Source organism: Sturnus vulgaris, chromosome W (assembly GCF_052056855.1).
Source record: "Sturnus vulgaris isolate bStuVul1 chromosome W, bStuVul1.hap1, whole genome shotgun sequence".
NCBI lineage: Eukaryota > Metazoa > Chordata > Aves > Passeriformes > Sturnidae > Sturnus > Sturnus vulgaris.
In genome coordinates this window covers 38292174-38318999 of record NC_142282.1, presented here as the reverse complement: position 1 = coordinate 38318999, position 26826 = coordinate 38292174, and the positions used below count along the sequence as shown (strand labels likewise).

Sequence of the window (26826 nt, the reverse complement as noted above, 5' to 3'; positions counted from 1 at the left end):
CAAAGGGCCCTTGCAGGTAAGATAACAGAGAACATTTTGCATTTTTAATAAAAAGGAAAGGGAGAATTGTCATAGCACAGCTAGTCTGTAGCTGGGCAAATAACTCACCCATAAATAAGAAACTGAGTTCAGCTAGCCTGGTTTGATAAACAGGTCCCTAGGTGAACAATGATAGGATATATTCAAACCCAAACAGGGAATTCGATCAATCATGTTCCATCCTAAGCTGCAAACATCTCACTGGTCAGAGAGCTGGGCAGTCTGAGATCTCAACTAATCAGCTGTCTAAGCCCAGGAAATTCAAACCCCTTATAAAAAGGGGTGGCCATAATAAAATCAGGGCTGTTTCTTGATGACCTTTGGTAAATTCATGTCATCTGTCTCCAACCAACGACCCCATCATAACACACCAACATGGGGTTTCTGAAATTCATGTAAGAAATATACTTGCAGATAATACTGCACAAGAGGTTGTACAACAAGGTATCCTGGCATTAATACCAGAGAAAGCTATTTTGCTTCCAGAATTTCACCCTGGACAGACAAAAATAATTAAAATTAGCTAATTATCTAAAAGCCCAAAACAAAGAGGGTGGATGAATAGTGATTCCCAATAATCAGATTATAATCCCACCACAACTGATGTTACAAATTGCAAAGGAGCAAACTCACTGGGAAAACAATGTTATGGTGACTAGTCTATAGATTCAGATACTTAGTGTCCATATGACAAGAATTGTCAAGTCTGTTCAAGAATAGCCCTTTGAATTTAAAAGGACTGCCTCCAGGTATCAGCAAAAGAGGAAACACTACCAGAGATTACTGGTAAATTGAGTTTTCTGAGCTACCACATCAACAGGGATACAGCTGTCTCCTGGTGTTGGTAGATACCTTTTTCCAGACGGCCAGAAGCTTTCCCCTGCTGCACCAACAAGGCTAGGGGAGTCATCAAGGTTTGGAGTGTCTATAAGGTCCTATCTGATAAAGGATCTCATTTAGTATTTAAAATGCTATAGCAACTTAGTAAGTAATTTTGCTGGGGAAATCCTAGAATTAATTAGAAAGTTTATCTGTCTCTCATAATTTCTTACAATAGACCCCAGTTCATTCATTTCAGCCCGGAGATCAAGTATACATCAGAAACAGTGAAAAGGACTTTATCTTGTTCTGTTGACTACAAGAATGGCAGTTAAAGTGAAAGGACTTAATTCCTAGATTCGTTGGACTAGAATTAAGAAGGCTCTTGATTCAGTGTGGAGGGAGCAGAAAACATTCCCAAAGCAGAGAGCCCCTTTGTGTCCCCAGAACAGGCCCCTTGGAAAACCATAGCTTAAAAGATAAGAAACTGCTTGTTAAATGATGAATACCAAAAGGAATTCAAACTCCCATTAGGGGCCCCCCTGTTATCTATCTGTAATATAAGTGGTTCATTTTCCTTTAGTATCTATAGGCTAGTTTTGAATGTAAAATCCCTCGGGGATTGGTTAGAAAGTAGAATTCCCTTAGTAATTGGTGCAAAATGTAAAACCCTCAAAAGATATAAAAACCCCTGAAAAACCCCAACAGTTGAATATGCAAGACTGGATGCCTTCATAGAATAAACTATGGATTTGTTCCCTTCTTCATGTTCCAATCTCTTCACCCTGTTGGCTTGAGAGCACGCCGCAAACCAAATTCTATCCGAGCCAGGCTTGGGAACGTGCTCTGTCGCCGAGGACTGCTGAGGCAGTCTCGGGGATCCCAAAGGGACCCCAGAACCCACCGGTGACAAGAGTGGACAGTGGAAAACACCAAACCTCTGCAGTTGAAAATTTCAGATATCTGTAGACAAGTAGTGAAATGTATAGGCTAATGTTTATGGGAATCTTTTGTCTTTAGGTGGTGAGGGTTTAAGAAAACTTAAAATTTACTTAAATTCAAGGCTTTAGTAAGATCCACAATCTGTCCAGCATTATAGCCTGCCTCCCTATCCCTGGTTTAGCAGGGGAACCTATTCCTTGGGGAATGCAATATAATGCAATAGACAAACTGAACATCATCAACCGTTTGGATAAGAAGGAGAGATGTAGGCAAAGGGGAACTGGCCTTCTTAAGGACAAAATGTGACAAGCTGCTGAAGATAGCAAGGTAGCAAAAGGCCTCTGAAATTAATTGGCTTAATAAAATGATTCAAGGAATAGGGAGATAATCACTGAGAAGATGGCTGACTGGAATACTAGGAATCTATCATAATTATGATTGTAATTGTAGTAATTATTGTAGCAATTACTAGTCTTGTTGTTAGCCAACCATCCATTTCAGCTGAGTCTCTTGGCATAACTTTGATATTTGCCTCTTTATTGTCTAATTCATGCTTTCTACCTTCTTGCTAGACTGTGGTCTCCTTGGGGTGTGTAATTTCCAATTAATCTGCAAAAACTTCAACATCTCCTGCACTGTTTCTGCTATAAATTTGGGCCCATTATCTGAATATTCCTTCTGGTATACCAAATCTGGGTATTATTTATTTTAACAAAACCATAATTACTTCTCTACTCTTGTTGGTTCAACAGGGGAGAGCCTCTGGCCAACCAGAAAAAATATCTACTAATGCTAATACATATTTATACTGATTACATCTTAGTAATTCTTTAAAGTCTAGTTGCCAATGTTCCCTGGGTGTTATCCCTCACTTTACACTTCCTCCCTGCATTTTCTTTCCTATTTTTGCATTAAAAGCACCACAAATTACACATTTTTTAATTACTATATCTGCAAGACTTTGCATTTTGGGTTGAAAATTCCTTTTGTGCTAAAAGTTGCAATGCATCTGCTCCTGCATGTCTCTTGATGCATCCTTTTAAGTAAGGTTTCCACTAGCTTCTCAGGGACCCAGAGCTGCTTTTCAGGTGTTTCCCACTATCTTTCTTTATTTTTCCAGCTGTTTTACTAATTGGTCTTATTCTTTTGTATAATTAGTTGGAGATAAATCTACAGCAGGCCCTCTGCTGCCAGAGGGATTGAGAAAAATGCATTAACGATATCAAGTTTGGCATACCATTTGGCTGCCTTTGACTCCAGCTAATATTGAATTTCCAACATGTCTGGTATGGCAGCACACAGAGGTGGCATATAGCGAGTTGACCTTGGCTGGGCACCAGGTGCCCACCAAGCTGCTCTATCATTCCCCTTCCCAGAGGGACAGGGAAGAGAAAGTAAAATGGAAAACAATTAGTAGGTTGAGATAAGGCAGTTTCCTAAGGCAAAAAAAGAAAAGAGAAAGTTTGTGACCCCATAAGCAAAGGGAAAAGCTAATCTCTACTTCCCATCAGCGAATGATGTTCAGACACTTCCTGGGAAGCAGGGCTTCAGCATGCACAGCAGTTGCTCCAGAAGGCAAACGTAGAATAAAGAATGCCCCCCAGTTCCTCCTCCCTCCCTTAGCATTAATATCTGAGCTGACATCATATAGTATGGAATATCACTTTGGTTAATTTGGGTAAGTTGGCCTAGTTGTATTCCTTCCTGGGATCTTGCCCACTCCCAGTCCCTTGATGGAGGGTGGGGTGGGGGGAGGGAGGTGTTGTTAGAAGGACAGAACCACTCAGCAATAGCCAAAACACTGGTGTGTTATCAACACCCTTTCAGCTCCCAATGCAAAGCACATCACTGTGAGGGCTGCTAAGGAAAAATTAACTCTATCTCAGTCAGACCTAATACAATCTCCACCCCTTATTCCATACTATTTGCATCATACTCAGATCCCACATAATTCTGATATCTTCCAACTGTTCCACTGTATTTATTTCTCATTACTGCAATCCCTTTTTACCCACACATACAGCTTAAACTAGATCCTTAAACCATCTCTGTACGAAACATAAATTTTCATTAAATACTATCCCCCCTCTTTTCACAGATATATTATATCTTTTCACAGACACATATTATTTTCCTGTTTCATGGGATTCCTCCATACCTCCAGATCCATGACTTGGGCTCCATTCCATTAGGATGAGTGGTCAGGATAGGAGAAGCAGTACACTTGATCGTTAGGCACCGACACTGGCCCAGCTTGGGTCATTGTCGCATTCTCCTTGCTCCTCGAAAAATTAATTCCTCATCAGTTCATGTCACTCTTGCTACTTTACTTTCTTAATAATACAACTTACGCCACAGATTATTTTTCCCCCAAGGTTAAATCTCCTTGAGGAAAACATAAGGTCTCCCCATCTTGCCCACATTTTTCACCAAAAAGACTGTAGTGAATTGACACTGGCCCACAGCCTTCTCTCACAAATCCATGTGCTCAGGCATGGGTCTCCTCCACAGGTTGTGGATGGATCTCTGCATCACCATGGATCTCCACGGGCTGCAGGGGGCAACCTACTTCACCATGGTCTGCACTATAGGCTGTAGAGGCATCTCCACTCTGGCACATGGAGTACCTCCTCCCCTTCCTTCTTCACTCACCTTGGTATCTGCATAGTTGTTCTTCTCACATGTTCTCACCCCACACCTCTCTGGCTGCAATTACAACTGTGCAAACACTTTATTTTTTTTCTTTCTTCTTAAATATGTTATCACAGAGGTGTTGCCACCAATTCTAATTGGCCCAGCCTTGATCAGTGGCACATGTCTTTGAACTGATTCAAAGGAATCTACTCCACAGTAAGGTACTGTAAAGTAAAGCACAACTTTATTGGCCTAGCCAGGGGCAGCATGCAAGGATTTGCACCTCCATATGCATGTCCACCATGTTCATCTTACAGAGGTTATTTATAGGTTTACATGTTTGGCATCTTCCTTTTTTGTTCATATATCTTAAAGTTACAGTCTTAAGCGGTTGGAGTCTTACATAACTTGTGGCTTCCTTATCTTAGGGTTACAAACATGGCACAGTATTCTTATCTAATACATTCATCACACACCTATTTTGCTAATACACAATTTTACTATTACACACTTTGTTGCTATATTAGTTATACTTCATCTATAATTGGGTATTATGTTCCTATTCTCTTATTACATTATTCTACCCTTTTGTGACAGTTCTTCTATTTGTCATTAAAACAGCAGTTAGTATGCATCTTCCTTCTTATTGCTTAGCCCATAAGGGTTAAGCCCTTGTCCTGCAGAAAAGCGGCTAATCAAACCATTAGTTTGCATTCCTTTCCCTTATCATCTTAGCCCACTTGGGTTTGTTTTTTTCAAGAGGGGTTAGTGTTAAGTGGAGTCGTGGCTCAGAGACAGAGATGACATGAACTCTCAGACATCCATATGACAAAAGCCTATTTTATTGTTCTGGCCTTTCTTATATAGGGGGTTTGAATCCCTCAGCTCAAGACAGCTGATTGGTTGGGACTTCGGACTGCCCACCTCTCTAACCAGTGAGGTGTCTGCAGCTTAGGATGGAACATCATTGGGTGAAGTCCCTGTTTGTGTTTGAATATATCCTATTATTGTTCACCTAGGGGCCCGTTTCTCAAACCAGGGTAACTGAACTGAATTTCTTATCTATGACTGAATTAATTGCCCAGCTACAAGCCAGCTTGTGCTGTGACACAGTTCACATTAGGCATAGCATCTACTATTTACTTATCACGGTAGCCCCTTCCAGGGTTAGACTTCTTGTCTTTCAAAAGCAGTTGTGATCGAGCATAGCAGCCAACACCCAACTTTTATTTATCTATACTTTATACTAATGTGCTTGTGTTAAAGGAGTCCTATGTTTCATATGTTAAAGGAGCCCCGTGTTTCAGAAGCCACCAGGGATTGGCTCTGCTGGACATGGAGGAAGCTTATGGCAGCTTCTCACAGAAAGCCATCCCTTGTGGGTTTGGATTTTTCGATGAATTTTTCGGGTTTGTCACCTGAAAAGACGCTAGGAGGAGAAGGGGTGACCCCAGGGGGATGAAAAGCTGATGATTAAGACACAAGAGAGCTGGCCAATCACTCCAGCATTCCACTGAAAACCGTTCAGGGTGGGAAATGGGGGGTTGGGCATGGTTTAGCTGGAGGGCGACACTCAGTCTGCGCTTGGAGCGGAAAGAGTTTGAGTGGTTTTGGTGCTGGACTTCGGCTCAGTGGCTTGGCCTTGCTGTGAAGTTCTCCCGGCTGCCCGCTTCTAAGCCTGCTGCTTACAAGAGGTAGAGAGGGTCTCAGCTCTCAGCTGCCTGTTGACTGAGGCTTTGGCAGCCGCCAGCACCAGGAAACCCACACTGTCTACATGAGTGTTCCAGGGGAAATGAACCTCCCATCTTCTTTCTCTCTCTGAGGTCGCCATTAAGTCCTGGGGAAGTCCTGGACTTGCATTAGAGCGCCCCCTGAAACCACGAGGAATTCATTGCAGCCTCTCTGCCTCAGCTGAGCCACCAGTGGACCCACGCTGGTTGTGGTCATAACTACACCAAAGGGGAAACTGCTTAGTGGGTGGGAAACTTCTGTTATTGGGGGGTTTCTTGTTTTGTTGCTGCTTGTTCTGTCTTGTTACATATATATTTTCTAGTAAAGAACTGTTATTCCTTTTCCCATATTTTTGCCTTGAAGCCTCATTATCAAGAAGTTTCAATAATTTGGAGGAAGGGGTCATCTTTCCATTCCAGGAAGGTTCCCACCTTCCTTGGCAGACATTTGTCTTAAACCAAGACACCCCTGTAGCCCCCCCCCCAAAAAAATAAAAAACAAAAACCCTAGCCATTCAAAACCAATACACTTATAATGAAACTTTTTCTTTCCTTGGCTCAATTCTAAGCCCCGAGTGAGAGGTACCAATTTGGCTTTTTGGGCAGAGGTGTTGCTGGGCAGTGGTTCACCTTTCAGTACCTCTCTGACAATTACCACTGCATAATTAGCTTTCTGTTGTCCATTGAACTGCTCCTGTCAGTACAAAGCTCTGTCTCTGCCTCAGGTAGCAGCTTGTCTTGGACATCCAGCCTACTGGAATAAACTTGTTCAATAAACTTGTTCAATAGTTATCAAACAGTCATGATGCAGTTCTGTCTCTGAGACTGAAAGTAAAGTGGCTGGGTAAAGACTCATAATGCCACTGTTCCAGCTCTTTTTCTAGGGTAATCCCTATGGGAGGATGGTCAAACAGAGCTGCATCTTCCAACTTGCAGTTGGATTCTCCCATTAAAAGGCAAAGACAAGTTGAAAGTACATATTAGTCTCTGGTATTGAGGATTTGGGACTACCTGATGCTCATAAATCTTGCACTAAGAAAAAGTTACTCGTGCATTTAATTTACATAGCAAATCCCATCAAAGCAATGGCAAAGGGCACTTGAGCATATAGAGAAACTGATGTGTTAATTTTGTGTTTCCAATTGTGAAAAACACTCTGAGGGATTTCCTCCCTGTCGCACCAATGTTTACTTTTCTTTTACTTAAAGGTCCCTTACAGCTAGTAACTACAGAATAAGTTGCTCCAGTATTCACTAAAAAATACATTGCTTCAATTGTGAAATAACCGTCTGTCACAGACTGGATAAGACTGATGTCTCAAGACATTTTGGGATGCTTGGAATACCTCTATGTGTGTGTCTGGTGGGAAGGGCAAGTCAGGCCTCAGGTAGGCCCCCCAGCCCCAGCAGAGCTGTCAATCAAACACACACTGGAGGCAGTGCTAAGCCAGCCCCTGAGTGGCTGAAAGTCCCACCTGCGGGGAAGGCCCATAAATGCCCAAAGGTTTAAAAGGGTGTACTGGTTTAAAGGCATACCAGTGGGAGAAATTAAGTCCACACAAATATGTTGCGAGAGGTTCCAAGTCAGAACTACAATTTAATAGGAAAAAATTACAATAAAGGCAATGGTACAGAAACACTGGCTTAAACTGACAAAGTCAGAATACAACCCTGTTGGTCAGGGTGGTGGCAGCAGTCTGACTGAAGTGATGGATGTGGCCTTGTCGAAGTGGTGATCCTGTAGAAAGGTCTGGTCCTTCTCTGGGGGTCCAGTGGTGGTTGTGGAGAGCTCATCCTCTGGGTACCCAGTGGTTGTGGTATCGTGGTGTCCCAAAACCCAAATTATATTCAGGTAGGAATGTTCAGTAACTCCCCCAGGGCAGGGCATCTAGCAATGGGATGATGTAATTCTATGAGTCATTTTGGGAGACCTTGATGTCCCATTAGCGGAGATGCCCCCCCCCTCCCCCCAGGGTGGCTGCTGCTTCCCCCGAGGGAGTGATCAGGGCTGAGTCATGGAGAAGATAAAGAACACTGCTCCACCCCTTTTGACAGCTCATGTAGATGGTAGTAGAATACCTACTTTTGTTTACACCTTACATTGTAATCCAAGACAAAAGGGCTGACCATGAGATGGCCATTGTCTTGACCCTGTCTTCTCTTGGACTCCATGTGGAAACCCAGGAATTGGTAGCAATATGTGTGTTTCTCTATATATTATGTGCCTTTTTCTCTCTCTCTCTTCTTCTCCTAATTCTCTTTTCATGGAACATTTTGGGTAACTTAACATGGGTTCAAAGGTTTCTAGGTTAAATGGACTAAGTTAAGGCTGTTTTATGCTGAAATTGGTTGATTTTCTATATTTTGTAAGTAAACTTTTGTGTCATTTTGACTTCTTGAGAATATCTGGTTGGTATTTTTCCTGTGTGCCTAACTAGAGTAAAGGAACCTCAGTTAACCCCCTAGCATTTAAGTGTTCTGGGGCGTTACACCATTCCCTCTGCTCCTTCTATCTTTTGGAGTTTCTTTTTAGTGTCTGTTGTAGAATGCCCAATAAAAGTAGTGTTAAACAGCATCCTGTTTCCTTCACTTTCTGGATCTAAATCAGTCCATTTATGAGTGCATCACACAGTCTTTCATAAAAAGCCGACGGAGACTCCTTTGCTCCCTACTTCACTTCTTACAACTTGGAAAGGTTTATCAGTTTCTCCACTCCCTTCTGGATACCTGTTATAGTTTTGACTTGCCAATTTAAATATACTCATTTTTTCTGTTGTGAGACAGAACCAGGAGCAAAAGAGCAAGGCAGACTTAAAACTTAAAAGGGTATAGAAAGAAATTTATTAACTACACAAAGAAAAAGAAGACAGTAAATTCAGAATAAGATTTTCAGACCACTCCTTCCTCCCTCTTCCCATTCCTTCTTAACAACAACATACAAAGACACTTCAGTCAGTTCCCCACTTAAATAATCCTATTCAGTTCACTTCAGGGAGAGAAGCTTCCTCTTGTTCGGCTATAGGGACTTCTCCACAAGGAGGGAAAAAACCCAGTCCTTTCGTGGCTTCACTTTCACGATTTGCATCCACCCAGGAAAAAAATTGCAAGTCGTGAAGCTCCTCCTATCTTCACAGCTTTCCCAAAGCTGTGCTCATGGGCCATGTTAAACTCATGGGGTATTACTTTTAAGAATGAACTGTTCTAAAGCAGAAGTTCTCTTTATCTCTTTTCTCTCTGTTTATGCTTCATCCGCAGAAAACTAAGATCCCCTTCTTTCTTTCTCCGGGCAAAGATTCTCAACACAGCTGCTTTTGGTCAAATGATCTATCAAATGGAACACTCTAATCCCCCATGTCTTTTCTCCACGGTTTATAGGAATTTTCAGTGTGATATCAGTTCATCCCTACAACCTTACAAAAGGATTTTCAGCCATCTTCACAGCATCTCCTCATTCTCCTTTCATCTCAAGTCTGCAAGTCTTATCTGAGCATTGAAAGAGTTAAGATTTCACACGGGGAACGCAAGGCTGCAATGCTGGAGCTGTGCCAGGATCTTGGAACACTCAGGCCGTGCTGGAAAGGGGGAGGAGGGGAAAGGGCTGGGACCTCACTCAGCCTCCCTGGGGCTCAGCTACAGCATTCACTGTTGATGGCCACCCCTCCTCCCTGCCGAGACATGCCAGCTCCCCAGACAGGGGGCCCGGCCCTGCCCCCCTGCCAGACCTGCAGGTCTGCAATGGGGCCAGGTGGGCCCTGTTACCTGCACTGCTGCTGGAAAAAAAAAAAAAAGAAGGCTTTTTTCCGGGTTACCTCCTTCAAAATGTGTTTTCACTGAGTGAATTAACTTCCTCCAATTGGTTCCTCAGACTGTCAATAACCAAACCAGCCTCTAATTGGTCCCATCAACTCAGAGCAAGTTCTCATAGAGAAAAAACTCTGAGTCTGTCCTTCCCCAGGTAAAACCAGCACAAACAAAAATGGTTTATGATATATTTTTAATTAATTTAGTCCTGCACTCTGATTGGAATTTCACTTTAGGTCATTCTTAGGGAGAAATTTGTCAGGATTTAGAACGTCCTGAACTTTTTGATCTAATCCTTTTTTTTTTCCTAACTATTCCTTCATGAGTCCTTTATAAAACTGCCCTCCATTCCTCATGGGTAAACAAATATTCCATGAGAGCCTGGATGATTATGAGTTAATGTCACCATTTTAATCTTACTGTGCATTCCATTGGGATTACTGCAATAAGACCCTGCTAACTGCTTCCAATTCAGCAAGTCTGAAGTGGTGAAAGGCACATGTACATACACTGCCTTCTCTTCCAGTCTGACTGCTGCCTTAAAGGTGTTTGTAATACCACTTTATCTTTTCCTCCGGTCCTACTAGAAACAAGGCTTGCATCAAAACCAACAAGTTCTTAATCGCTAGATTCACTGTCCACCTTCTGAATTGTTCCTCACTTTGGAGAAGCTGCCAATAATTGGACTTCCTCTTTGGAGTTTTTATATTTTTTCTTTTTTTGTCTCACACAACAAGAATTTTGACTTTTTTTTTCATTGAACAAAGAATGTATTCTATTTTCATATTTGAATCTACTAAATCACATTTTTTCTTATATCCCAGATATTTCTTAAAGTGAAAACCAAATCTACATAAGGGACTTCATCTCACTTTTATTGCTTCTTATAAAATAATATCGACTACAAAATTGCATTATATTTCAAAGACTCATTTTCTGGCCTTTTTTCACCATCATCTAATTCATATTGAGGCTACCATTCATTTCAATATCCTTTAAATTTATCGTGAGTACTCCAATTCTTTAGAATGCATCTGAGGGGAGAGCAAAGGGGAATTTCTCCAGAAGCAGAGGAACCCATCTTGGTCCCAAAACTTCCAGTGTTTCATACACTATCCAAGTGCACACACCTTAATCCCAAGTTTTCACACTACCAAATTGTCTTGCTTTGAAAGACAGGTGTTTGCTAGGGAAGGCAGAAACCTCCCCTGGATTGGAGATTGTAAACCCTCTCCCTCTGATTATTATGTTTTTGAAATTAAGGGGCTCTCAGGCAAAGATATGAGGATAGGAATAACAGTTCTTTACTAGTATGTACAACAAGGCAAACAAAACAACACCTATGGAATGAATAACAAACAGAACCAGGAACCCAGTAGCAGTCCTCTCAGCTGCAGGCACTTTCCCCTTTGGTGCAGTTACCGTCACAGCTGGCAGGGAGCGCTGGCAGACTCCTGGTGGGCAGGGCAGGTGCGATGATCCCCTCATGGCTGAAGGGGGCACTGTGGAGCGAGCTCAGGGAGCACTTAGTAATGGTGGCTGTGTCCTAGAAGGGAAGGAATGGAAAAGAGAGGCTTTGCTTCATGAACCCTGGGGCAGTGTTGGACCCAGTGTTCCAGCAGGACTCACAGAAAACAGCAAGCTGAAGTGGCAGGATATCCTAGAAGGGCAGGGGTGGGGGGTCCAGCAGCAGCAGAAGAAGGGAACTCCCGGCTGGGCTATGGGGGTGGTAGCCTCCGAAGCCAAGAGCAAGCAAGAAAGAGCAAATGCCCCCCCCCCCTCCTTTTACCTGTTTCTAATCTCGAGGTGTCTCTGTCCCTCCCTCTGAGAGAAACTCCCAAAAAACTAGAGGGGTTCCCCCTCCCCTATCTCAAGTGCTTAGCCATCAGTGCTTCTTTAGCAAGTCAATGGGAAAAAAATTACTCAGGCAATGAGTAAAAGAAAAACCAACTCCCAACACAAATCTGAGTGTGAAAACGTTTGTGCTAAATATTTCAAACTTGAAAACGTGTGCCAAATACCAAAAAGCCAAGACGTGTGTCACCTAAATGTAGAAACAAAGTAATTGTTCCTGCAGCTTATGCAGAGTCCAAAAACAAAATTCTCTTGCTTTTTTGACACTTACCAATCATCCCCCTTTACCAATGAAATAACTCTATAAAGCACTGTGCTGTTGTGTTGCTGGTTGTCCTGGCTTCAGGGCTGGTCATCCCAAGTCCACAATCAAAAGGTCAGTGTGTGCTGGAGGTTTTCCAGCTGAGCCCCATTGCCTAGAGCAGTCAGTCGATCTAGGCAAAGCCATCTGGGTCGCCAAAATCTGTTGTTCCTAACATGGACTTGTTGCCCAGTGCTCAGGACCAATTCACACACCAAAGCAAGGTATCTCTCTTTTTTTATTCTAGTTTGCACAAAGTATGGAGCTGGGTGGTAACCCACAAAAGGCTGGCTCTCTGATCACCAGAACTTTACACTGTTTGTACTTTTTAAGAAATCAAACACCTATTTGCTAGTTATATCTCTTGCTTCGCATGCTAATTAAACATCAAGCACAGTTCATCTCTTCATTTGAGTTGGGGATCCATTTTGAGTAGGTGGTTAATGAGCTGGTGGTTGAGATTGCCCACTGCCAGAATTACCTTTCCCCCAGTTACTGCTCAGTCCTGCTGACTTCACTTCTGGTGGCTCTCATCCAGACAACCCATTCATCTTGGGATTGTCTTCTCTTTCCCTTAAAATAAAAACATATGACATTCACATTGCAATTGTTTAACCATAACTGTCGAGTTATAGTTACTGATTAACAACTAAAAAAAATTACAAAGTTTAATTCAAATCTTGAGAAGCTAGTGGTGGTTTAACACCAGCTGGAAATTAAACTTTAAATTAGCCACTCCTTTCCCCCCACCCCTTCTGGTAAGAGAGGGACAAAGGAAGAGACTATGTGTTGAGATAACAATCTATTGAAAGCAAAAAAAAAGCACCAAAGAAAAAACCCAATGGAACAAAAAATGCACAGTAACAGCATTAATATTAATAACAAAAGTACACAAAAATGTCCTTTGCACACAAAAGGTGTTCACTACCTTGATTTAATTCCTTGTAGCCACCAAAACAAAGACAGGATAGCCAACACTCCATGGAGGTTGCATCCACATGGTGTCCAGGACAAAGACAAGATGGCATCCACTTTCCACAGCTGGCTGTCCCCATTTCCAAGCCCTAGACAATGGAAAACACTGACAAAGCCCCAAAAACTAGATCATCCACCTCATGCCGCACCACCACTTTGGATATTGGACTTGATTCCATGCAGCTGCTGCTGGTGCTGCCACTTTTGACCACTCCATCCCACTCCCCACAACTCTGTTCAGCTGCCTTTGACTTGGCTCCTTTCATCTTGGATTGGACTCATTTGGGCTCAGACTTGCCTCTGCCACTTGGTTCCACATGGCACTTCCTGCACCTGTGCTGCTTTTCAGCACCACATCTTGGAGCTGCATCTCAGAGGAAGAGGTAGGGGGATGGGCAGTAGTGGCTGAAGACAGGGTCCACAGGGCTGATCCTGAAAACCATCCTGCTGGAGATGGGGGATGCACTCAACTTTCCCCAAAATCATGACCCCCAGCAATGAATGGATGGTATAGAATAGCAACCTAGTCACACCCACATGGTGCTAAGCTCCTCCCCCTCTCTGCAACCAGGAAAGTAGACACCTTTTCTGGACTGATCAATTATTACAGAGTAACAGTTTGTTACTGACCAATAGGGAATAGACAAGGGATAGATCGTAAAACTATATAAAGGGATGTATGAAATAAGTGAGCAGCTTTTTACACTCCTTGAAAGTGTGTGTCTTGTCTCTCTGAAACGAGGTCAACAGTGACACAGACCTTATCTTAAAGCTCAGCTGGAGAACTGTAGACTCAGCAGGTTGGTTAATACTGGAAATCCATCCATTATCATTTAAATACATTATAGAACTTTTGCTTGTTATTTCCATAGAATATCACCCTCTCAGTGGCACCTACAGAAACTTGTTCCTTTAAATGCCCAAAGACAAAACCACAGGTAGGCAGAACAAATTATTTCCAAAGAAGTACACTAAAACTTGACCAGTGTGCCCAGAGAAGTTCACGACAGCTCATGAGTTCCGTAAATAGCATACAAGTTGCTGAGGAATGAAAGCGACATAAAATGTATGACATAAAGTGCCACGGTCTGGGGTTCTGGTGGTGGTCTTCCCGGGGTGCCACCACCTTCCTGGAGAGGCATCCAGCAGGGGACGTCCCAAGGGGCCACAGGCACGTCCGTTAGCGGCGAGTGACTTCAGCTCTAGTGATTTCTAGATCTGTGAAGTCACTCCTGGGTGACGCGGGGATAAAGGACAGGAGCCTCGTATAGCATTTCACAGAGACCAGAGTCTTTATTATAGGAGGCCACTCTGTGAAGTGTGCCAGGGGCGATAGCTCCCTCAAACTGGGGAGAAACAGGGGATTATATGGGGAAGGCAGGAGGTGTGGTAGAGCAACAGGGAAAATAGTTTGAGGGCTCAGAACCAAAACAAGGGAAAGAGACGAACGGGGTACAGGCTATTAATATGAAGAAACAGAGCATGATGGGAGTAGCTCTCTTCTTGTCACAACTATAAGGGGACTTGCTTGGGAGCCCTATCCCTGCGGAGTATTTTAGATATTTTTGGCCTTCAGGCCTCGCTCCTCCACGAGAGCACATGGGGTTCCTGTGCTGAGGGCTTATCGCCCTCCACAACTCCCTCTTCTTTGTTTATTAAAAAAGCTTCCCCAACGGCCTTTTTAAAGCAACGTAAAAAACATGAAAACATAAACAACATGATAATAATCACAACAAAAATCCACAAAACATCCTTAACTAAAGAAAGCGCCCAACCCTTGAGTCCCCACTGTCCAAGGAAATCGTTAAATCTGTCCGTGATCTTTTCCTCGGTCTTGATCTGGTGGACTTGATCTTTTAGCAACTTGATGGTCTTTGAGATGGATTTACTGTAAGATGTTAAATTAAAACATGACACATGCCCTCAAAGTCTTGACAGCCATGTTCATGGACTAAGAGCAGGAAATCGATGGCTGCCCAATTTTGCAATGTTGTGTGCCTGGTAGTCTCTTCATCTTTTAGTAGATTGCTAAGGGCAGCAGATGTCGCATTGGCCTTCTTGCTAAGCCAACACCCCAGGTGATTTAGCTCACTGTCACGATCCGCTATTAATACAGAGCAGGAGTCATGATGGTTCTTTTGATCTTAAAGGTGCAAACAGGCAAAGTGCAGGGGACAAAATCAGTTTATTCAACAGCAGAAAATCAGTTTATTCAACAACAGCAATGCATTTCATCAAATGCCAACAACTCAGTTACGGTAAGGGGGAGGGGTATAGGAAACAAAGTATAGGGAAAGGGGAAGGAAAGAAAGGGATGGGAAAATAGCTACCAACAGACGAGATGGGGGTCCTCACGGGTCATCCTATAGACGAGTCTTCGTCCGTGGGGAGATCTCAGGGGTGTTCTTCAGAGGGTAGACGGGTCTTCATCAGTGGAGAGATCTCAAAGGGTCTTTCTCAGAGGGTCGCTCTTTTATAGTCCTTCTCCAAAGCGAGTGGCCTCTGGCCAAGAGGTGGGAAGATTTATGGACCATTGTGTGGTGCTGCAGGAGACAGGTACGGTCAAACAGTCCTCAGTTGGTGGTACAACACAACCTCTGGTTGGTGCCATGACAGCACAGTCCAGTGAACACAATACACCAGCACACAGTCACGAGCATCCACCTTGGCCCGGCCAGGAAACCATTGTTCAGAGTCAGCCTGGGTGGGGGTCCTCGAGGTCTCCTTGTGACGGTCGGGAGGCAAAATCGAGGGGAACTTCGGACCAACCCTTACACTCACCAAGGACTTTAGCTGTGGCCACCGAAGGTAAAAACAGGGAGACTGCTACCCTCTTTCCTTTGCTCCAATTGGTAATTTGCGAATCACAGTTTTTATCAAATTCTGTACAGGATCTTTTTTGGCATGCCAATTTGTGTGCTGAATTATTCTTTAAGTCTAGAAGAATTGTTATGTTTGGGGTGAAGGTAGCAAGCCGACCAAGGCTACAGGGACCCCCTTGAGGGTGTGAGGGGATCCCAGCCCATGCCCTGTCACCATAGATAAAGAAGACCCCCTGTCTTGGAATAACTGTATAATGCCTGTATCCCCAAATCGTCTGTTCTGTTAGTGTTGAATATTAAATTCTCCAACTTTAAGACTGGTTCCAGGAGTGAAGGGGGGGAAAAAAGAAGTGCAAAGTTTGTTATCAGAAACTGCACTGGCTTCCCCACATTCCTGCTGACAGACTGTGTTGTCTGCTGTAGACAGGGAGAGAGAGCTTTCCTTTGCTCTTAGTTAGTTTTCTGGCTAGCTAAGGCAGAGAAGCTCCCTAGATTTTTTTTTCCTTTTTCTTTTTTCCTGGAACTGTTTGAACCTGCTCTAAACTAAAAACCCAGAAAAGCACCGGGAGCTCACACCTGTGGCCCACCAGGCCTGGCCTGGGCCGTGGCATTCCCCAGCACAGGAGGGACTGTAAACAGACTGAGCCGGGCAGCCCACAGAAAGAACTCTTCTAAATCTGTCATCTCTTCAGAACGGCGAAAGGTTTTACTGTTTGGTATTGTTCATTTTTGTGCTGAGAGGTGTGTTGCCTGTTGAATAAACAGTTTTTCTTTTTTCCACTTCTCTCCGAATAAATCTTTTTTTTTCCCCAAGCCAACTGGGGGAGGGACTGCTTAGATCTTTTTTTCCTAGAAGGACCCCATTCAAAAGTTTTCTCCCAAATTTGCCCTAAACCAGAACAAATACATTTTGGCGCCCAACACGTGGCTTGAGAAAGTAGGAAAAAAAACAACAAACCTGTTCTGATTGCATTTTAGTTATATTTACTCTGTATTAGAGTAAAGCAGTCAGTAATCATGTTGTTTAAATTCATGTCTGTCGTGTCTGTTGGGGTGGAAGCCTTTATGGGTCTCAGGTCCCTAGGCTTTTTTGAGGTTTTAATACCTTTACAGAGTGTCTCAATGGGAGACATAATCTCTGTTTCTCCCCGCTGATCAAGGACTCTCTTGATGGTCTGGTAGGTCATTTCCACGATGGATTGCCCTATGGAATTAATTGGTATGCCCCTCTTGTGCTTTGCCCCCCGCTGGTCGAAGAAACCCTTCAACTTGTGGGAGGTGTAAGCGGGCCCATTATCTGTTTTAATTTGATCTGGGACTCCCAGGGTAGCAAATGCTAGGAGAAAATGCCGAATGGTATGACTGGCACTTTCTCCTGCATGGGCCGATGCAAACACTGTTCAAGAGAACATATCAACAGATACATGGACATATTTTAGCTTGCCAAAGGAGGAAATGTGTGTGGCATCGGATTGTCATAACTGGCAACTACTGAGGCCCCGGGGGTTAACCCCAGAACCCATTGATGGAATTTGGTAGGCCTGGCAATTTGGACAGGTCGCCACGATTGCCCTTGCCTGATCCTTTGACAACTTGAACATCCTCATGATGGCAGGTACATTTTGGTGGTAAAAGGAGTGGGAGAGTTTTGCCTGTGCGAAGGTTTCCGGAAGGCTGGCACTCCCCACTGCCATGGCTAATGTTCCCTTCTGTGACAGCGCCTGGGAGGTGTGACCTCACATGCATAATATGGTAAGATTGCTTTCTGTGGGAGATTAGATGGATTAGTTTAGAAAGCAACTTGTGCAAATTTTGGTTTGAGACCTCCTTTAGAAAAGCATGCTCAGCCCTCATACCTACCCCAGCAACATAGGCTGAATCTGTGACCAAATTAAGGGGTCGATCCTTGAACTTCTCAAAGGCTCTAATGACTGCGGCTAACTCTGCAATGTGTGGGGATCTCTCCACCACTCGGACATCAGAGTCCCATTCCTGAGTCCTGGGATCCCTCCAAGTCATCACTGACTTGTGGGATGACCCTGAGCCAACGGTAAAAATGGTTAGAGCTTTTAGAGGTGTCCTACTTTGGATTAATTTTGGGATCATTCATAATAAAATTACCTTATTAAAGTTGTGGGGTAAAAAAGCAAGCAAACAGGCACAGCCAGATCTGTTCTGCCTGCTTTTGCAGTGGAGTTTCGTGTGCTAATTATATCTAATTCTCAAATAACTGTTGCAGATAAAGCTCAAGGTTTGCCTTCAAGTGAGCAAAGCAGCATGGGACTCACTCATCTAATTGCTCCCAGTAACCTGTAAATCATGCAGTGTTTTGATATTAGGCTTGACATTTTGTTCCGTTAATATCCACATGAAATATTTCTAAGGAGGGATCTACTGAATTATCTAAGGGGCCACAATATCTTACAAACATGAATCTTCCTATCCATGAACTAAAACGTTAGCCACACAGTGATGAATAGTACTCTGAGGACTTGCAATTACTTGCAATTATTTTTCCAGGTATACAAGATTCTAATTTTCATGGTAACAGCTAACATCGTTATAACTGAGCAAAGACTTGGTATTAATTCAGTCCAATCAGACTTTCAAATCAAAATTCCTGAAAAGGCAGTATACATCCCACATGGCAAGTTTTGCCAATCATGCAATATATCAGTATTTCTGTTGAAGAATTCAGACCTTGCTATGCTACCAGTATGCAGGAAGACACTACTTTCACACAGACAGCCTGGAATCTCCCCAATAAACAGTCCTGTCAAAATCCACAGTTCACTGAAAATACAAGGTTAGTTTTAAGAGAGTTCCAGGTAACAATGTCACAAATTTCATGAGGATAGCCTGTCTGCATTCTGGGGTTTGAGTACACAGTGTCATCTGTTAACTGACTGAGAAACTCTCCTGTACTAGTCTCTGCAATTCTCTGATAATAGAGTAGCCAAACATCTCCATGTTTCAGTGCGTCTTCTTGGCATTCTGACAGCAATGTGCCACAGCATCAGCATTCCGTGTAGGCTACAAATCTGCCAAGTGCCGTAATTTATGATTTCGGGGTCAGGACGGTAGGCTGAGCCACGGTAGCTATTAAGGGCCAACTGCCGCTGGGTGAACGGGGGCTATGGAAGCCGGAGAGACTGCAGGAAGAGTGGGCAGTGAAGAAGCCAAGGTTGGAGGGGTGGGCACTAGAGAAGTCGCAGCAGGAGACGCACCCTAGAGAGCAGTCACTGCACCGGAGGCAGTATGTGAAGAGGCCTCACTGATGGGCCCAGGGGGGGCCAAGGGAGCCAACAAGGGCCAAGGGGGCCCTATAAGGGCCAGTGACGCAGCCTCGGTGGGGGGGGGGGGGCATTGGGGGGCAGCTGGCAAAGGGGCAAAGGAGCAACTGCAAGGGGAGCTGGCAGCCGAGAAGCTGCTTGCGTGGGAGTCACTGTGCAGAGCAGCCTGAAGAGCCACCGCGGCGGGGGGGGGAGATGAGCAGCCTGCTTGGGGGAAGCTCCTGCTCCAGGAGGGAGTGTCCTGCTCCTGGGGGGAATGTCTTGCTCTGGGGGGAACATCCTGCTCCGGGGGAGCCTCACTAGTGCCCACAACATTGCGTGCTAAAAGGAGGATCTATCTGTGAAAAATAAAGTTTACTCTTTAGAATTTTTAAAAGTTTAATAAGGGAGAAAAAGGAACAATATTCAGTGCTGGAGTGTTTGGCAATCTGCCAAAAACACACCATTAGCTAAAAACAATGTTCGTATATACTTTTACATTACATGGGTTAATGCATATTCATGAGCCTTTGTACATATTTAAAGATTTTGTGAGTTTAGATGTTCTAGAAGTTTTTTGCTTGGTTTTAACCTTTGACTTGTCTGCATGCCATTCTGTAGATTAAATCAATATATTTTATTTCTTCTCGAAACTCCCTTCTGTTGTTTTTACACTTCTTGATAACAGAGAGTCAGTAATTTTTTCCTCTTGGTATCCTGGTTTTTGTCACTGTTATCATTCAGATAAGATAGTCCACAAATGTGAGAAACAGCATAGCTATTTCACACTATTATTTGAGTTAGTTACACAAATAAAAGTATTTTAACATTACATAGTTTCTATTTTAATATTATGCTAATGCCTAATACGTAATATATATATTTATCACACTACTATTTATATAAGCTATATGGTACATACATAAACTGACAGATTATACTATACCAAAAAGTAGCTAAAAGGAAGTATAAATTGTACTATATCAAAATCTTTGTGGTTAATAATAACTTGCAAAGGCTAATACATAAATGCAATAGTCAATACTATATTGTCATTTATAACAGATCTGTTCCCTGGATTAATTCTGTGGATCTGTGCCCAGGTTCTTTATCAGTAGCCTTTCCAGAAGTCCCTGCCACAGCTGTGTGCAGGAGTTTTTAACATCAAAGTCTCTTTCATTTAGGAAATAGTTACAGGGTTCTTTAACCAATAATAAAAGTTGCATCAATGTAGAGAATGTGCTGCAATATTTATAAGCTGCACCGATGCTACTGGGAAACCTCCCCAGTCCCAGGATACTCACAGTCCCGTGGTTCTTCGTCCAGCAAACACCACTGACCTAACCTTGTAGGCTATGCCTGCATCTTGATCTCTGCCGGAAGGTGATTTGCAAAGAAAGTCCCCTATTGTTGTAGCAGGGTCTGAGCTCTGCTTTCTGCTTGCAGTCTGAGGGTTCCAGGCTTGTAAGGGCTGCCTAGATGAGTTGCAGTCCATCTCTTCATTGCAGTCTGGTATCCTGTTGTTCTGGGTCTGTGGGGCTTAGGTGTTTGCTGCAGTTCACCTCCTCACTGTAATCTGATCTCCCATTGTTGGGCGCCAAATGTTATGAAGCAGAGAGACACAGAGTCCCCAGACAGGTGCAAGAGAGGGCTCTTTATTGCAAAAAAACAGGCCTTTTAAAGCAGTTAGGCCTTTACCAGTTACATTCCATTTAAGCACAACAGATGTAATTCAACCAACCACCATAAACCACGATGTGAACATGTAATGTTTGTATAACTTGTTTTCCTACCTCCAATTCAGCTGAGTCACTTTCCCATAGTCCTTTTCTACTTGGCCAAAGTAGCAGGGCTGACCCATGATTTTACAAGGGTAACAATGCCATTCTTTTGTAAGGTTTTATCTATATGCAACAAGAGTAAGTCCAAAATCTGTGAGAAAGATGGCACAGACATCATGGAGACTCATTCCACCACATGGGATGGTGATATTGGATATGGAAAAAGGAGGGCTGGAAAATTCTGCCCTTAGATAAAGATCAGGCCTGTGCCCTTGGGGCTGTAATTCCAAACAACAATATTTGATCATATTGAGGATCCAAATGGAAGGATGGGGAGGAAGACAGGACCCATTAATCCCCTCGCTGAGTTTCCCACTCTTTTCCATAGTGTAATCAGAGCTCTCATTCCTTCTTCGGGAGTAATTGCACTGGAGAGCAGTTGCAAACATCTCAGCCATTATTGAACATATTGAACGGTGGACTGCAGATGCAATTTTGTCCTTACAAGAAGAAATCCATGATTTGTCTTGTATGATTTTGCAGAACAGAATGGCTCTCAATTTCCTGCTGGCCACACAAAGAAGTGTATGTGCTATCTTTAACGCCACCTGTTGTTCTTATGCGGACCAGAGTGGAAGAATTGGAAGGATTTGGCTGAAATTCGGAAGCAGACTCAAATTTTACATGAAATATCTTTCAAAAATAACACCTTGAACTTTGACTAGATCTTCCACACCCTCACTTCATGATTACCAAGCTGCACCTGGATAAAAGAAGTGTTCATAGTAGCTGTAATTATAGTTGGTTTCTTTATGATAGCTGGTTGTGTAAATCAGTGCTGTGGTTACATATGGAGTAGAGACGAGACAAGGTAGAGTCTTGTCAGACTTTAAAGGGGAGAATGATGCTAAATTGATTTTTGCCTTTGGGCTTTTACATATTCTCTATATTCTTCATCTATATATTTGTAGCTCTGTAGCCTAATATTGTATAACTGCATAGATTGGTAGCTATCATTTTACCTACTCTATTAGACAGAAAGAGAAAATACATTCCCCAGAGATTCCACCCCCAAGGGGACCAAGGTTAGATTCTCTGGGAACCAAGGTGAAAATGGCTTCTCAAGACACTTTTTCATAAACAAAGTTGAGTTACTATCCAAAGGGGAGGTTTCAGGAAAGGGTCAAACAAGGAGGGAATTACCTCATCATTTATGTCTCTAATTGGGGATTCTTGTGAGTTATACTAATTTGCTGAACATATAAAATTGTGCCCGTTTTGTTATGGTGTGCATCTTTGGCGTATTTTTGGCATATATTCCACTGTGTTGAACACCATAAGGATCCTTGTAAAGGTAGCCGCATTTTTATCACCTAATTGTGTGTAGCTTGTAATTTTAGCACCAGGGAAAAGGCATCAACAGTGGTGGCAATGTGGGGAGACCTGCCAACTCGCTGCTTCTCCTGTTTCGGCATTTGCCAGGAGTTTTGGTGCTTTGAGGTAGCAGGAAGGGTGGTGGTGGGTGAGGTAAATCCCTTTTTCCTCTCCAGTCCTCCGGCTAGCTCTGGACTAGAGAAGGGTGGGAAATCCTCATAGACTAAGGCAAAAAATCAAAGAAGGCTCTTTTCTCCCTTGGGAAGGTGATCCATGGTTTATTCTGTCCACATGGCGAAAGGAGAAAGAGAGAGAGAGAAGATGGCAGGCACTTTTAAACTCAGGGAAAGGGGCGGGGAGGAACAGGCCCGTGACCAATGGGACACCGCCGACGGGTAGGGGCTAAGGGAGGGCTGAACCAACTTCACAAGCCCCGGGGAGATAAAGGGCAAACCATTTTCACAGTGCAATATCTAAATATAACAGTGCAATATAAAACTATGAAGAGTGCAACTTATGAAACAAACAGTGCAATACAACATCTCCCCCTTTTTTGTTAAATAAAATCAAAGGAAAAGCGTCGGACTTATTCAGATTCAGAATATGGATTTGCCGACCACTTATGATTTGTGGGCGAGTTAGACTGTTTATGGTTTGTTAACGACACGTGGCTGACTTCTGAGGTAGCAGAAATTAAGCCATTGATTGTTTTGAAAATTAAGCAACGTAGAATTCCAAACACCAACACTATAAGGAAAAGAAGAACAAAAAACTACAAAATCGTTTTAACTATTGAAGTCCACCACCCCGTGAGTCCCCAGCCTTTGAACAGTTCACTGAAGCAATCCTCAGACTCTTGATTCACTTGTCCACTCAAGCTTTTCATGTCTCGGAGGGCTGCGTGGATGTTGGGAGCTTTTGAGGTCAGGTTCATGCAACAAAGCCCTTCAAATTCCTGGCAATACAGTGTCTGTGCCACGGTCACCCAGATGCTTTGGCATGGCTGAGGGACGATCCACACAGTTGTCAGACTGCTCAGTGAGAACAGGATGACAACTTGGATGGGGCTCATTGCGAGGTTGGGTGGGAGGTAGGTTTTTCTAAAAAGCAAAAACAAATATTTAAAAGCATATTAAAAGTCAGGGTGTCAGTCGGAATGGAACCAGATCTCAGGAAGGTTTTCTCTCCCTCTTCAGGCTGCGTCTTCTTTTTGAAGCAAGTGCTACTTGCTTCTCATCCCCTTCTGCTGGAGTTGAGTTTTTGGGAACGAAAGTTTTTACCCACTTTTGGGGTATCCAACGTGGCCCTGAGGGGGTGGATACACACACATAGCCAAGCCACCAGGTAATAAGTTCATAAGGGCCCTTGGTGTCCCAAGTTTCTGGGTCTCTAATTAGGACAGGTGCACTCTGGGACAACTTAAACTGATCACTGTTGTTAAAGTGACGTACCACCAGAGGACTCATATTTTCAAATGAACAATTTAGAAAATTAATGGTAAACATGGCTTGGCAGAGCTTTTGTTGTGATGACATCCACACTGTTGAACTGCTCTGTTTAGACAGAACTTGCTTGAACATCTAATGGGCACACTCAATCACACCTTGGCCTGTGAGGGAGTGGGGGATGCCAGTTTTATGTTCCACTCCCCACTGCTGGACAAACTCTAGGAATTCCTTGGATGTATACGCTGGGCCATTATTGGTCTTGATTACCCTAGGGATCCCCAACACTGAAAAGGGTTGCACTAGGTGTTGTTTGGCATGCACAGCCCTTTTTCCTGCCTGGGCAGAGGCATAAACCGCACCTGAATATGGGTCAATGCTTGTATATACATATTTGAGGTGATGAAAACTGGGAATGTGTGTAATGTCTGTCTGCCACACCTCGCAGCTCCCAAGGCCTGAGGTGTTAACCCCAACACCCAGTGATGGCATGGCCTGCAGCTAGCAACTGCGACAGGTAGCCACAATGGCCCGGGCCTGACTGTGTTAGTTGGAACTGAAGGATCAGACCTGGCACATTCTGATGGTATTGCTGGTGACTCAGCTTTGCCTGTTGGAAGATGTCTGGGAGGCGTGCCTTCTCAGCTGGGGCAGCAAGGGAGTCGGCTTTACGATTCCCTTCTGCGATTTTGCCTGGCAAATCTGTGTGTGACCTCACATGCATCACATAGAATGAATGTTCTCTATGGGAAACTAAATAAATTAGTTTCAAGAGCAACCTGAAGAGATGCTTGTTCTCAATGTCTTTGAGAACAGCCTACTCCACCCTGGACACTACCCCCGCCATGTCAGCTGATTTGGTTACCAAATTAATTGTCTCTGAGAACTTCTCAAAGGTTCTCACAACTGCCACCAGTTCTGCAACCTGGGGCGACCCCTCCACAAACTCAACATCAGTTTCCCAATGCTGAGTCTGGGGATTTCTCCAAGTCATCACTGACTTGTGGGATGCCCCAGACACGACAGTGAACACTGTGAGAGCTTTGAGCAGCCTACGGCTCCTTTTCTCATGAGGAATGAAGTGGAATTCCTCACTGAACAGCTTGTGTGATGGGGCGTGGACTGATATTTGTCCCCTATAGCTGTCCAGAGATAATTGGAGGTTGGCATTGCTCTGGGGCAGGTAGTCAAAACATCTGCTTGGTCAACTTCTCGGGAGAGTTCTTTCCCTCCTTAGAAAGTTTGACCGGGAGGTGAATGCACACAAAGTCACAACCAGCCAGCTCACGCAGTCTTACCCGGGCTTTCCTGATCAGCTGAGCCATCAGCTCTTGTGGCTTGGTGATGGTCTTGGATCGTTGATGGGAGAGGAAAACACACTCTATGATTAAGAGTGGATCTTTCTGCCCTTTGACCCATTGGAATAGTAAATCATGCAAGTGTGACAGCTTTCCCAGGACAATGAATTTGAAAGGCAACTTGGGCTGAAAACTGTGAGCCTGCCTCTGGGCCAAAGCTTTCTGTGCCTTTTGGATTGTGGCTTTTGCCTCTGGGGTCAGTTCTCTGGGAGAAACCAGCTCTCTCTCTCCTTATATAAATTGAGGAGGGGGCTTAGATCCTCATTGGCGTGGCCTAACCAGGGCCTGACCCAGTTCAAAGACCCACAAAGGGAATGGAGATCTGCTAGGGTTTTGGGATCACTAATGATTTCCAATTTCTGTGGAACAACGATCTGCACAGGGATCTCCAAGCCCAGGTATTTCCAAGGTGGCATCCTTTGGGCCTTGTCTTCCTGTAGGTGGAATACAGCAGAGGTTAAAACTTTAACCACTAGATCAAGTGTGTGTTGGAGTATAGAGTCATCAGGGGCACATACAAGCACATCATCCATGTAGTGGAGGATGGTGGCCTCCCCTTTTTGGGCACGTAAAGGGGACAGCAATGAGGCCACGTACCACTGGCAGATGGAAAGACTACACTTCATGCCTTGTGGCAATACTCTTCAGTGGTAGCACTTCATTGGGGCTTCTCGATTGATGGTAGGAACTGAGAAGGCAAACCATGGGGCATCTTCTGGGTGTAGGGGAATGTGGAAGAAACAGTCTTTTATATCCAGGACAGCCAATTGCCAATTTCAGGGAAGCATCATTGGGGAAGGCATCCCAGGTTGGAGTGACCCCATTTCCTCAATTACTTTGTTTATTTCCCAGAGGTCATGGAGGAGCTGCCACTTATACTTTAGTGGCTTCTTAATCTCGAAGACCAGGAAATTCCAGGGGCTAGTTGTCTCTTCTATGTGACCTTGGGCTAATTTCTCCTCCATGAGCTCCTCGAGCACCTTAAGCTTTTCCTTACTTAATGGCCACTGACCTACCCATCTTGTAGTGTCACCCAGCCATGTTAACTTGTGGGTAGGGCGCTCCACAGTGGCCGCATCTAAAAATCCTGGGGAGCCTTAGGGATAACTAATTTGACTCCCCACTGGTACATGGTGTCTCTCCCCCACAAGGGGGCACTTGTAGTCAGTGACAAATGGATGGACACTGGCCAATTTTCCATCCAGCCCTTCAATTTTTGAGATCCTTGCCAATTTGACCCCTCCTACACCTTGGATTTTGCCAGCCACGGGTTGCAATTCCCAATATGACAGTCACACCCTCTCAGGTATGATAGTCACATCTACCCCCATGTCAAGGAAGCCTTCCACGTGGAGATGGTCTGACCCACAGGTTAGGTTGCATGCCATAGAGGTTTTGTCCTCGCCAATCACTTCTGCCCAGGAGACTTCAGGTGCTTTTTCAACTACTGGAACCTCCGTTGGAATGGGAATGGCCTGTGTGGACACACTGTTAGAAAGCTAGAAAAATTACAGCCTGGAAAGTTACTTCTAGGCCGTAGCTTCTCAGCTCCATTCCCAGGCTGATAAGCTGATTTAGCTTCAGTTGGGGAGAAATTCTCCCAGGAAAATAATCTGGTCAAAATGAATGGAATTCACAATAAAGATTAACACCTGGTGTTTTTCTGTGGGACACATTCTA

At 43.9% G+C, this 26826-nt stretch overlaps 1 pseudogene; it reads left to right on the top strand.

Annotated features, from left to right (window-relative positions):
• Window positions 1–26510, top strand: part of LOC148220132 (syncytin-1-like) — a 46193-nt pseudogene extending 19683 nt beyond the window's left edge.
• Window positions 26511–26826: the final 316 nt, after the last annotated feature.